General features: G+C 41.8%; 1 protein-coding gene across 6 annotated transcripts in view; it reads left to right on the forward strand.

The window, feature by feature from the left end:
- The first annotated feature begins 9,606 nt into the window (after nt 1–9,606).
- CFAP97 (cilia and flagella associated protein 97) overlaps nt 9,607–14,681 on the forward strand; it is a 36,727-nt gene continuing 31,652 nt past the window's right edge. Inside the window, exon 1 of one of the 6 annotated variants that reach the window (XM_070599061.1) lies at nt 9,607–9,763. The gene's annotated coding sequence lies outside the window, so the exon portion shown is untranslated. Of the gene's footprint in view, nt 10,185–14,681 lie in introns of all 6 variants that reach the window. The other 5 variants (XM_070599063.1, XM_070599067.1, XM_070599064.1 and 2 more) reach the window with 5 other exon arrangements.

A 14,681-nucleotide genomic window follows, 5' to 3' on the forward strand; every position in this document is an offset into this window, starting at 1 on the left:
TTCTCACATGTTTGTGAGTCAAAGAGAAGGAGATAATGTGTGCCTTATGCCAGATGTGACTCTGCCATGCCTAGGTGATGACCTCAAAGGAAGTTACTGTCTTCCTGTTCTTGCCTTCTTTTTTTTTTTTTTTTTAATAAAAATAGTTAATTATCATCCCACGGGGCTCCTCAAAGTGTACCCTACAAATCCAAATTATTTCAAGTAAAGCATGGTGGCTTGTTCTTCCCAACCATCACAACTATATCTTTTGATCATTTACAGGCCAGGGACTCTGTGCTGAGGGCTTTATATCCATTTTCAGATTTGAACCCATAGCTGACAATAATGGTAACTAATTGAGCACTGACTGTGTACCAGATACTGTTCTAAGCAGTAGAGATGCTTCATTTAATCTTCACAACAACCCTGATAATGTTATCTCCATCCACACAAGAGGAAACAAGCACAGAAGGTAAAATAACTTGCTCAACGTATCAAAGCTGATAAACATATTTGATATTTATCAAAGCTGATAAATATCAGAGCTAGGATTTGGTTATCACCCCATGTGGTCTGGCTTTAGAGCTTGTGCATTTAACCACTATGCCATCGTGCTTCCTAAAAATTCTGTCATTTAGTCATCCCATATTACAGAGGAGAAAAAACAGGATTTAAATTCATGAACTTAAAAATGTTTAGTTTTGTTGCTTTGTACGTATAGCTGGTATCTCAGCCAGCCCCAACAAGTGCTAAGTGATCTTAACATGAATCAGTGAAAGCGGAAACTGATCTGACTTTTATTGAGAGCCCTGATCTATAACTCATAAGACCATGATCTTTCCAACACATCTGTATATTGTCCCCAAGAATAATGCAGATCTGGAGAAATGTACATTTGTGATCAGAAAACTTCCTTAAAGCATATGCCATATGGCTGCTAAGTCAGCATGGACACTTCGTGCATTTACTTAACAAGTAGTAGTTGGGACTCTATCCTGTGCAAAGTTTGAGGAACACTGAGAGGTGAGGTAAGGTGAGGAGGTCCAAGGGAGAGACTGGGATCAGGAGGTGCTGAGGGAGGAGAGGCTCTAAGTCAGGTGTAAAATTAGGATGCAGGTGTTCCATCCCGCAAGTCAGTGTTGAGTCCTACCAGACCTAAGCATTAAAGGGCAAGCTAAGTAGGGATGCCTTATTTGTATTCCTTATAGTCAGTACATCCCGGCAGGTTATAATTGAATGCTATCTTAGTTATTCTCTTATGTAAGATGGGAATGACATCTGCCTTAACTCACAGAGATAAGAATAAATTAAGAGACAAAAATTGACATTTAAAATATTAGTGTAAATTGGTAGGCAATACCTGATCCCTGTCAAAATATGTAACGCATCTTCCTCTTCACGATTAAGCATATTTCACCTTAACCCCCCGTCCCATCTTGGAGGTAGTCACAGGATTAGAGAGAAATACACAGTGTTTGCCCTTGACTACTTTGGGGAAAATTGTGAGTAAAGATGTTAACACGCATCAAAAGACCTAGATACCCTTCTAGTTTTTTCTACTGATTCACTGTAAGACCCTAACAGATCAGTTAACCACTCTATCTCTCTTTCTTGTAAACTTTCAAACAGAGCGTGGTTTACAGAAAATACAGATATAGACATAAGTGTGGTCAAACTTCGAAAAGTAAGAAATGATAAAATACCTTAAAAACAAATAGTAGAATGCTAAAGCCGCATTTCTAAGAAGAAGATGAATCTCTGAACAAAATTTTAGAACGTATATATATAAATTATGCTGGGTGGGGTTCCATATTCGTAAGTAAAAATACTCAGATTGGGAAAATTTCAGGCAGAAATGTCTTCGTATTAATCTTCGAAGAGAAAAGGAATTACAAAGGAAAGTACTGTAAATTAAATTAGCGAGTGACAAGATAAAGAATTAACAAAGGTAGAACCCAAAAAAGGGATAATTTTAATTTATCTAAGTTTTGACCTGAAATTCAGGGAAACGTGGTGTGTCAATTGTCTATTGTTGCATAACATACTACCACCAAAAAACCATTTTATTTGCTTATGATTTTATGGGTCAGCAGTTCGGGCTGGGGTCAGCTGGGCGGTTCTGCTCGTCTTGCCTGGGGTCACTAATAAAGCTGTGGTCTCCTGGGGTATAGGCTGGAGCCACTTGGTCTATGGAGCCTCTGCTGAGATGGGTCATCCCTGCTCCCTGTGTTCTTATCCTCCAAGAAGGGAGCCTGGGCTTCTTCACAGGACAATCTCAGGGATGCAATGTACAAGCTTTGTTCATCTTACATTTGCTAATTTCCCATTGGCCAAAGCATATCTTATGGCCCGACCAGGAGTTAAATAAGGGACGGGCCTACACACGGGCTTAAACATAGGGAGGCATAATTCGTTAGTGCTGTTACTTTAACAACCTACCCAATTTACTTTGTTAGAATACACTAATCAGTTTCTGGTAGATCTTCTGGCTGCTCACCAAAATCAGTAGCATCTAGTGACTTGTCACTCAAAATATGTTAAAGTTCACTTTTCTTGTTCCTGGAATTGATAATTATTCATAAGCTACTCCCATCTGCCTATGAGATAGAGAAAAGAGCCTGCGTAAGGATGGAGCAAGGGAGGCAATGTACAACCATTTGCCAGCTGAGGGTTTGGTAATATAGCCATATCATTTAGCTTTATTTTACTGCAATATTGTCAAGTTATGAAACATAAAGCAAAAAAAAAAAAAGCATTCTAAGCTAGCTCACTTAGATTTTGATATCCCGTATTATTGTCCAGCAGATTATAAAGAAAGAAAATAAAGTGTTTGTACTTACCTAATTCCTCCAAAACACACGTGGGCTGAAAAACTTTTGTTTTGTTTTGTTTTTTTTGAGGAAGATCAGCCCTGAGCTAACATCTGCCAATCCTCCTCTTTTCGCTGAGGAAGACTAGCCCTGAGCTAACATCCGTGCCCATCTTCCTCTACTTTTTTATATGTGGGACGCCTGCCACAGCATGGCTTGATGAACGGTGCCATGTCTGCACCGAGGATCTGAACCGGCGCACCCCAGGCTGCCAAAGTGGAACGTGCATGCTTAACTGCTGCACCACCAGGCCGGCCCTGAAAAACTTTTTGAACTGATGTATATGCTGTTTCATGATATTTGTCACAAGCAGAGTAAAATATAAAATAGGCAGTGCACAATTATTGATTACTCACATAAATTAGGAAAGGATTTTGAATATTTTAGGATTAACACTATGTGTTTAATATTATAGAAAGCTTTTATATGCTACTTAAAAGAAGTCAATGTCTCTGTCATTTATCCACTATAGGAAAGACAACATACTTCTGGAAAGTAAAAATTAATATTAGAGAATTAATCAGAGTCCAGAACAGGTGTTGGCACAGAGTAGACCCTTAACAAATATATTTGAATGAATAAGTCTGATATTCTTCTATACTAATATATCTAGAATAATTGGGTAGACAAAAAAGCTAATAAAAATAGTACTTCATATTTGAATGGAAACTTTAATTTTTGGAAGACCTTTTTAAAACACATGTTCCTCACTACAACTCTATAAAGGCAAAAAGATAATTATTATAATCCCATTTTGTGGACGAGGAAATAGGCTCAGGGAAGTTAAATGACTGACCCGAAATCACACAGTCAGTTGATAGTGGGACCTAAATTATAGTATTCTCCTTCATTTGCTATCCTTCAAATACAATAGTTAAAGGTAATGTAATGTCAAAGGACAAAACAAACTGCTTTTTACATTATACAAATAATGTCCTTACAAAACCAACACAATAACAATTGCATTCGCCTGACTTTTAAATAGAGCATAAACTTCTGGAAGGTAGTTTGTGACTTCTATTCATTCTTTCATTCAGTCCAAAAACGTTAGCCAGGTGCTTTGTTAGAAAATAGTATACAGGCTAGCCCCATGGAGCAGTGGTTGAGTTCCGCCTGCTCTGCTCTGGTGGCCCAGGTTCACAGGTTCAGATCCAGGAACGACTTACACCACTCATTGGCAGCCATGCTGTAGCTGTGACCCACATAGAAAATAGAGGCAGATTGGCACAGATGTTAGCTCAGGGCAAATCTTCCTCAAGCAAAAAAAGGGGAAGATAATCTTCCTCAGCAAAAATAAATAAATAAATAAACAAAAAGTATAAAAAAATATGGTCTCTGTCCTTGAAGAGCCCACATTCTAATTGGGGTGGGGGAGTAAGAAGACGGTGGAAAAGCATAAAGCAATGTAATACACAGTATAATAAAGGTATTACAAAGTTCTATGGTGACAAGAAGAGACCTACTAATTCTGCTTTGTGGGAATTAAGAAAAATTCAGATGTTATCATGTTTGCAAATTTAAGTCATTTTGTTCTTTCAGTTTCCTCTATTTTTTATAGCATTTAGATAGTTTGAACTACCCCTTTAGATCCTCAAAAAATATGAAACTTAACTGCACTTAATTTCAAGTTGGTTTATAAACTTTAAGCCAGTAAAGACATCATTCTTCAAAATTTGATTCCTAAACTAAAAAAGAGAAAAGCTTTCCACTGGGTGTACACTTGCTTATATCATAAAGAAAGTTTGGCATAAATGAAAAACTGCCAGATAGTATGGAAAGGTCTTTTAATAGCTCTCTATAAAAATGTTTAAACTTATATTCTGTTTCAAGACGCTTACAAATAAGTGAGAAGGAATTTTCCAAATGCGGAGAGAGGATATTATTTACGTCTTTTCTGACAAGAGTCCAGATTCAGTGAATTGGGGGAGGGGCCTTTCTTCACCTATGAATTGATGACCTTCTATGACCAGAACTGTAAAGAGGCACAAAGCAAATAAAATCTCCATCCTGAAGTAGCTTATTTACAATCTAGTTCACACATTCATTGGTTCATTCATTCAATATAGATGACCGAGGAAGTGCTCTTTGCAGGAAAAGAAAACCAGGACAAAGGCAAAACTTTACACATTCTTAGGCCAGAAAAAGAGCCAAAATTAAAGTTGAGATAGAATCATCTCTTTTGGTTTTTATATTTTATCATGGTAAAATATACACAAAATTTACTATTTTAACCATTTTTAACATCTTTTTTTTTAAAAAGATTGGCACCTGAGCTAACATCTGTTGCCAATCGTTTTTTTTTTTCTTTTTCTCTCCAAAGCCTCCCCGTACATAGTTGTATATTCTAGTTGTAGGTCCTTCTGGCTCTGCTATGTGGGACGCCGTCTCAGCATGGCCTGATGAGTGGTGCGAGGTCCATGCTGAGGATTTGAACCGGCACTCAAACTTAACCACTCGGCCTGGGGCTGGCGCCTATTTTAAGCATGTTTAGGTGTGCAGTTCAGCGGCAATAAGTACATTCACATTGTTGCTGTGATGAATAACACTGTATAAACATGGTTGTACAAATACCTTTTCAAGACTCTGCTTTCAGTTCTTTTGGGTACATACCCAGAAGTGAAATTGCTGGGTCATTTGGTAATTCTATGTTCGATATTTTGAGGAAGTGCCGTAGTTTTGTAGTGACTGTACCATTTTCCATTTCCACCAGTAACGCACAAGGGTTCAATCTCTCCACATTCTTGCTAACCTTTGTTATTTTCTGTTTTTAATTTTTTTTAAAGATTTTACTTTTTCTTCTTCTCCTAAAGCCCAAAGGTACATAGTTGTATATATTTTTAGCTGTGGGTCCTTCTAGTTGTGCCATGTGGGACATCACCTCAGCATGGCTTGATGAGCGGTGCTAGGACTGTGCCCAGGATCCAAACTTGCTAAACCCTGGGCTGCCGAAGCAGAGCGTGCAAAATTAACCACTTGGCCACGGGGCTTGCCCCTCTGTTTTTAATGTTTAATTTTTATAACTATCCTTATGCATGCAAAGTGGGATCTCATGGTTTTAATTTGCATTTCTCTAATAATTAGTGATGTTAAGCAGCTTTTCATGTGCTTAGTGGCCATTTGTATACCTTCTTTGGAAAAATGTCTATTCAACTCCTCTATACAATAAACTTTTATTTTGCTGAGGAAGATTAGCCCTGAGCTAATGTCTGTGCCAATCTTCTGCCACTTTACATATGGGTCACCACCACAGCATGGCTGACAGTGGTGTAGGTCTGCACCCAGGATCTGAACCTGCTGCTGGGCCACCAAAGCTAAGCATGTGAACTTAACCACTATGCTTTGGGCTGGCCCCATAAACTTTGGACCAAAGAGGAGGCAATCATCCCTGGGAAATGGTGCCAGTATAGTTTCACCCAGCAGAATTAAGTGAAATCCTTCCTTTTTGCGTACAAAAAGAACAGAGAAGTGATTCTCTGTACTTGCTGGTAGTTACGACCAACAAGAACAAAATGCATTATGAAGAACTAAAATAGAGCCAGTTCCTTAGTGAGCCTCCCTAGGCTACGGAACCCATGCTTCCTAACTTTATATTTTCATGTAAAAAAATATTTATTCAGTACCTATTGTATTAGTTTCTGTTTGCTGCTATTACAAATTACTACAAACTGAATAGTTTAAAACAACACAAATTTATTCTCTTACTGTTCCAGAGGCCAAAAGTCTAAAATCGAGGTACTGGCAGGGCTGCATTCCTTCTGGAGGCTTCAGGAGAGAATCCCTTTTCTTCCCTTTGTCAGTTTCCAGAGGCGCCTGCTTTCCTTGGCTCACAGTCCCTTCCTCACGTCACTCCGACCTCTTGCTGTTTTATTTTAATTAAGAGTAAAAATTTTTTTCCAGTTTTATTTGGATATAATCAACATATAACATCATATAAGTTTAAGGTGTACAACATAACAATATGTGTACATATTATGAAATGATTACAAGTTTAGTTAACATCCATCACCTCACAATTACACTTTTTTTCCTTGTGATGAGAACTTTTAAGACCTACTCTCTTAGCAACTTTCAAATATACAATACAGTACTGCTAACTATAGTCATCAAGCTGTACATTTGACAAATAAAAATGGCAAGCAATAGGATATATTGGAGAGTATGAGGAAGCCATTTGGTATAAACCTAATTCGGCCTGACCTTGTCTTCCCAAAATGGCCTGACTGTGGCTGTTGAGCATGCATTGTATATCTGCTTTAGACATTCCCTATGGCAAGAACAAAGGCCCTTGAGATAAAGGTGCAACTTCCCTCCCCCTCCCAACGTTGGCATTTCTTTAAGGATTAAGCATCTTTCCTTAGGCTAGAAACTGATTGCTGCGCTCACCTGTGACCACCCAGCTCAAGATAATAGACTTGCCTCCTGCTACGCCCTCCGAGATAGCAGACCCACTACCTGCTGTGTCCATCAAGCGCTGTGCTGACAGGGCAATCTTGTGACTATTGTGGGAGGGACATTTCAATCATATGTGAAAAGTCCTGCTTGGGCGTATATAACCACTCTGTACACCTCACTACTTTGGTGCCCTTTCTTCCTTTTGGAAGAAAGGCCCCAGGCCATGGTCCTCAGATTACAGCTCAGAATAAACTCACCCAAATTTTCATTTATAGATTGGTTATGGATTATTTTTGTCGACACATTACAATCTCTTGATTCTCTGGCCACGTCTCCTATTACTGACTTCGAACTTCCTGCCTCTCCTCTTAAGACCCTTGTAATTACACTGAGCTCACCTGGATAATCCAGGTCCATTTTCCCATCTCAAGCTCCTTAATCACATCGGCAAAATCTCTTTTGCCAAGTAAAGCAGCATATTCACTGCTTGTTCTGGGGTATAGGATGTGGACCTTTGGGCATCATTATTCTACCACACCTACTATATGTGCCTGTGAGTTCAAAACTGAAAAACTGTGGCATTCACTATCTCCTACACAGATCATTTTTCTCTTATCTTGTTTTAACTACCCATCTCATTTATCAGTCATAGAGAACTTTCTAATGTGTTACCAGCCCCTGGCCCATGGAACTAACTAGTTGTCTAACTGAACTTTGCTAATATAAACAACCACAAAGACACATTGATGAGGATTTTAGGCTGGTTAATTTTAAAACTGCAGATGAGAAGCAGGCTCCGAGGACTGGAATTTGCTTGCCCTTTTGAGAGACATTTGCATTTGTGAAGGAAGGGAGATGACCTTGTCTCTAGAAACTCTTAATGGGGAAGGTCAGAACTTGGGTTGGTTGCTGTCTGGCAATCTCATGTAACTGATTTAGGGTGGTGGCTTCTGACCTTTACTTAATCCGATTTGATTCTTGTCTAAAAGTCATGGGATCACCCAATGACCAGACCCCATCTGCACTGATACCATTTTAACTTTTTTCATGTTCTTTCCTTTGTCTTGTAAAGAGATGACTCATATACCCATGCCTTATAAAATTAACCCTAACCCTCAACTCAGGGCGGCAGCAGTGGCTCCTCCTGCCCGTGGGCCCTGTCCCCACACAGTAGCCTGACTGCCCATAGGTCCTGTCCCCATGCTATTCCACACTATACTCTAAATAAAAGAGCACTACTACCAGATCTTGAGAGTCCAAGAAATCTTTCCTTCGACTCCTCGACCCCACGTCAACATCACTCCCATTTTTATTATTGTCGTTGCTGTTTGGGTAAGGAATTACAAAACAATTAAAGCAGCTTTCCACATTAAATTAGCCACCGTGGGGGTCTGGAATTGGCCACCCCAAGATATGTCTCTTTGGCATCAGGATTATTTGAGGCTGATTGCTTTTGATAAACTGGGACAGGGAAGGAGGCTCTGAGGAGTGGAACTTGCCCTTTGTTAGGACACATTTACATTTGTAAGGTAAATCTCTACCTGTAAAAGGTGCCTCCCTCTCTGTACCAGGAACAAGAAAGGAGATGACCTTCTCTCTAGAAACTCTTAATCAATGCCAAAGGCAAGGACTTAAATCTGCATTTTATTGTGCTAGTCTGGTAACCTCCTGTAACTAACTTCCCTCCCCCTCTCAACGCTGGCATTTCTTTAAGGATTATGCATCTTTCCTTAGGCTAGGAACTGATTGCTGAGCTCACCTGTGACCGCCCAGCTCAAGACAATAGACTTGCCTCCTGCAACACCCACCAAGATAGCAGACCACTACCTGCTGTGTCCATCAAGCCCTGTGCTGACAGGGCAATCTTGTGACTATTGTGGGAGGGACACTTCAATCACATGTGAAACACCCTGTTTGGGGGTATATAACCACTCTGTGCACCCCACTTCTCCGGTGCCCTTTCTTCCTTCGGGAAGAAAGACCCCGGGCCATGGTTCCTCATAAAGCTTTGTTTAATTTTCTCTTGCTATTCTGTCTCATGTGAGTTTAATTCATTCTCCGGCCAGACGAACCCACATTTGGGAAGAGGAAATGTCTTCCTCCCCTACACCACTATAACAACTAGGCGCACCCAGACTGCCGTTAACAGCAGCAACATCTTGATCGTGCACGGGGCAACTGAGGGCCCAGACGACTCATTTCTTCACCCGTCCCTCCCCAGCCCAGAGCTGAGTCGTTAGTCCGACCTCTTACGGCCGGGCGGGACTGCTCGACCCTCTCTAGCCTTCCCCGGGCCGCGCTCTATGACGCCCACCCTTCCAGAGGAGCCGCGAGAAGCCGCGCGTTTGGCCACGCCCCTCCCGCACGTTTGGCCACGCCCCGTTTCCGCGGCAACGCGGCTCTTCGCCTGCCGCCTCCTTTCCCTTTCCGCTCTCCCGCTTCCGGAAGCCGGTGCGGCGCAGCTGCGGGAGCGCGCCGGCGCGTGCGCGCGAGCCTCGGACGCCGCGGGCGGCGCCCAGGTGAGCGGCGCGTGGGCGACCCCTTCTTCCCGCCCCCCTCCTCGCCTCGGTTCGGCATCCGTTTCCCCTCTCCGGAGCCCAGGCCGCGGCGGGAACTCGGGGTCGGTAGGAGGAAGCCTGCGCGGGCGGGCGGGCCGGGCCCCCAGCCCTTCGCTCCGCCGCCTCTCCGACCCGGCCAGCCCCTCGGGGGGCGGGTGTAACCGCAGCAAAGGCGTCGGGCCTGGGTTCCGTGGGGTACGGTGGGTAGGGCCCGGCCTGCCCTCAGGACGCCCTCGAGGGTGGCGTGGGTCGGGGTCGGCCCTGACTTAAGAAGTGGTCGCGCCCAGGATCCGGGCTCAGCGGACCGCCCGCCTCGGCGGACTTGAACCTGAGCCCCGCGGGGCTGTCACTTATTTTCCGCTACCCCACGGGGTCACGACAGGTTGGTGAACGGAGCCTCCAGGTTTTGGGAAACAGGTGTTTAACTTTGGGTCGAGATTTTCGGGTACCCAATCGGTTACCTTCTTTGAACGAAATGATGTGTCTTACTACAGAAATGTAATGTCTCAATACAAAGTGACAGTTTAAGAAACGCCAGGTTCTTGTGTGTTTTCCTGATGTATCGTGAAAGCGTTAGTGTTTATGTTGCTGGCTCGGCAGGAGCTTTACGAATGGGTAGGTGCCCAGGCAGCTTTGGCAAATACTTGTCTTCCTTGAGCATCACAAGGGTTCCTGTGGTCTGATGAACTGTCTTTTAACTTTTACCCTTTCCCAATATGTTGTAGTAAAGAGAATCTTTACTGTCTTATTAACTCCTTATTTTTATGACTCTCTAACGTAAATTGAATCTCGCCTTGGAGTAAGTATTATCGAAAGGATTGCGCAGTGGACGGGATCGTTGAATGACTTTTCCGTAAATCAAGTTAAATCACCGGAATGTTTAAATCCTTACAATAACCCTATCGGTTGGATATTAGGAACCTAAATTTAAACCTGAAAAGTCCCAGGCACTGGACTGTCGACCACCTCTCATGAATCGTGACCACTTAAGAAGGCGATGTTTACAGCTATTGGGGACTGCATGAACCATGTAAACAGATAAGAGGATAGTTAATTCTGATGTGTGTTGGGGCAGGTGAGGGACCATTGTGGGAAACTACCAAGGAAAAGGAGGTGATTTTTCTGCTTACATAGCTGCAAAGAGCAGAACTAGGGCTCAGTTTTAAGTCTCTCAACTCCAAACTCTTTCATGGGATAAATACTCTTTGAATGCGTAATTTGTCAGGTCCTACTTTAGGTACTGGGGATATAAAGATGAACAAGATATTAGGAGTTGCCAGTCTGGTAAGGAGACAAGCAAGGCAGGAAACTGTTAGCTGTAAAAAACAGGGATTTCAAAGGAGTATCTGTAATCATTTGGCTTACCGATAGACTTTGGGATTTAGACCTCCGTCATAAAATATTAGGGTTGGGAAAGATCACGTCCTCTTACTGCGTGAATTCCCTCTGCAGCATCCCAGCAAGTGGACATTCATCTTTGCTCCAGCATTACCTAGTGACTTATGGCTCATAATCTTAGAAAGTTGCCCATTCCATTCTTGAGCAGTTCTTATGTTCATCTCAGAGCACCTCTCTTATGCACTCTATGTGTTGATGCGAGTTCCACCTCTGGAACTACAAACACCAGCTCTAACATCTTTTTTTCTTTTCTTTTTTCTTCCTTTTTTTTTTGAGGAAGACTGGCCCTGAGCTAACATCCGTGCCCATCTTCCTCCACTTTCTATGTGGGATGCCTACCACAGAATGGCACGCCAAGCAGTGCCATTTCCGCACCCGGGATCCGAACTGGTGAACCCCAGGCGGCTGAAGTGGAATGTGCGCACTTAATTGCTGTGCCACCAGCCGGCCCCTAAAATCCTTTTTTCCTTTCACAGTCCTTCGAGTATCTGAATACACCCTTCCCCTTAGTCATTGCCTTTATCAGCTATGAGCTCCTCGTTCTGTGAACCATTTATCGTGACTTCGATTCTAGACTCTGCCATAGTACCCGGAACTAAATTCTTTGTTCAAGAAGTGGTTTGACCCAGCAGAATATAATGCAGGTTGTCATAGACTGTATATTGCTATCCCAGTGTGACTGATGAACATTCTAGTCTTTTGGTTTCCAAGTCATGCTTTTGCCACTTGTGAGCTCCAAGTCTTTTTTCGATGAACCTGCTTTTAACCTGGGGTCCTCAGTGCACCTTCCCTCCTCACTTTCTCCCATTCTCTATCTGTGCTGCTGTTATTTGGCTGTTTTAGACTATCCCTCCCCACTAGGTTTTGGCTTACTCATTTTCCTCTGCTTGTTTCAGTATAGTCTCATCATTAAGAGTGTTGACTCTGGCCAGGCTGCCTGGATTCACATCCTCGCTACTGCTTTCTAGCTGTGTGATCTTGAGCGTGTTAGTTAACCTCTGTGTGCCTCAGTTTCCTCATCTCTGACTTCAGAGTTTTTACCAGTATTAAATGAGTTGTGCAGTGAATAAGTGCTTAGAACAGTGCTTGGCATGTAATAGAGTCTGTATGAGTATTAGCTTCTTTTCCATTTATCCAGAATCTTTCAGTTTTATTCACAAGTTTGATAAAGCTTGATGTCGTAGACGCATACTTGCCACAAACTAATGATTTAAAGTGACCAAGTCATTTGAATTTGCTAGGCCTTGGTTCCTTCCTTCCTAATGTGTAGGGTAGAATCTTTTCCTTTCAGGACCCTTGGGGAGCTGGGAGGGTAGGAAGAGTTGTTGGCCCAGAGGTTGATTATGTGCCTGCACGGGCATGAGGGACTTTACATGGTCTCACGAAGCTCGTCAGGGGTCACTAACAGAAGTTCTTCTGATACGTCACACAGAAAAAGCAGGCGTGCTGGAAACATTTCTAGTTTAGTGACTTCCAGAATTGTCCCTCTCCTTTCCAGAAATACCCTTGGAATTCCCTACTCTCTCTGGAAAGGGGGTTTGATCACAAGCTCAGATTGGGATCGGGGAACCACAGTTAATTCAGAGTCTAAGTTCTGGTTACCTAGATTAACACTTCTTAATTTACCTAAGGCTACTGGGTGATTGAATTTGTGGGCCAGTGAGATTTGTTGCAGTTTACTTTATTAGAGGAAAACTGCTGCATGGTGAATAAGTCCAGCAAAATGTGTGGCAAACGCTGACATGTGTATCTAATTTTAACTGTACAGACCATCCTTTTTCGCAAAGAACTCCTCCTAAAATCAACTGCTAAACAGGTCCTGTTTCCCTTTAAAAATCCCGGTGACGAGAGGACTTGCCTACTGTTTACCATCAAATAAATGATAGATATTGAAGCAGTATGTTTTAAAGGTCAGAAAAACCCCCAAATCTCAGATCCTAGCCTATGGAAGGACTGTCCTTCGAAGCAGATCAGAACAGTGGTTGATACCGTGATCCTTAAAGCGTGCCTGCTTTCGAGTCCGGCCCGAGCCACCTACCAGCTGGGTGACTTTGAGCAAGTTCTTGCTCTCCCTCATTTTCCTCGTTGGCCGGTGGGAATGGTAAAACCTCTTAAAGTTGTTATAAAGATTAAATGAGTTAATACTCAGAATGTGCTTAGAACAGTGCTAACTAACATATGAGTACTCAGTACATTTTAGCTGTCAGCAGCAGTAGAGGAACAGCACTGACACAAGTGAGACTTAGTTATGTGAGGAATTTTATTTCCTTAAAAATGTGAACAAGTTTTTCTGGGGATGGAAGTTGGAATGATTTGGATGATTTGTTTTTTTAAACTGAGTAGGAAAATTTATGCTCTGGGCCATGCTATGAAGCCATTTGTTTTTAAAATTTGAAGAAACTTAAAAAATTTTCTTTAATCGCAAAAGTATTCTTAACCATGTAACAAAGTGGGAAAGGAAAAAACAGTGACTACAACGCTTTTTTATTCCAGCCCCTGGCATTTTGGATTAAAGGGTGAATTGTCTTACAAAAAAGTGTAACTTTTTTTGGAATTTGATGACTGTTTATAAGAGCTATCCACCATTCACGGACTGTTTTGATTTCTCATTTTTCTCATAGGTGGGCAGAATTGGATTGATAATGATCACTCGTACTATTTAAGTTGGTAATGACCCGTGATCACAGGCCTCTGCCCAGGTTCTTTATTTTTCTCCTTTATCCCGCTTTCCAACCTCATTCCTCCCCTCCTCTCATAGGCTCATACTCCTAGATGTTTACTGTATAACTTTATTTATATGTTCGTGACTGTGAGGAATTTGGTATTATGTTTTTAAGTTTTACATAATCGTATTGTTGTTCATTTAATTCTGCTCTTTTAGTAAATGTTATTTGTGTAGATCTCAGCTCATCCTTTTTGACTGATATATGGCATATCATATGCAACATTTTGCGTATCCATTTTCCTCTTACTAGACGTTGAGTTTTTTTCTAACTCATTGCTATTAGAAACAGTACTCTGATGAACATTCTTGTGCATGTGCCCAGGAACACACAACCAGGAAGTGGCAGAACCAAGTTTGAGCCTGGGTTTGTCTGACTCAGTTCATTTTCACTGCGCACACTCCCGGTCATCACTTATTTGCTTAATTTATTGCATGGACACTATTAGGTAATAGTAGTGGAAATATAAAAAAATGCAGTGGAATTGTTGATTTTTCTTTTAACAGGTCAACTCTTAATTTTGCCTTTTTTTTCTATAGTTTTTGTTTAAATGTGTAAATTGTATTATTAATCCAGTATGGTTAACAGTTTTGTATTCCATGTTTTTCATGTGATATGTCACCTAACTCAGGAGTCCACAGACTTTTTCAGTAAAGGGTCAGTTGGTCAATATTTTAGGCTTTGTGGGCCGTATAGTCTCTGTCACAGCTTCTCAACTCTGCAGTTGTAGTGCAAAAAGCTCTCAGAGACGATACCAA

The sequence above is a fragment of the Equus przewalskii genome, chromosome 28, assembly GCF_037783145.1.
Source record: "Equus przewalskii isolate Varuska chromosome 28, EquPr2, whole genome shotgun sequence".
In the NCBI taxonomy this organism is placed as follows: Eukaryota; Metazoa; Chordata; class Mammalia; order Perissodactyla; family Equidae; genus Equus; species Equus przewalskii.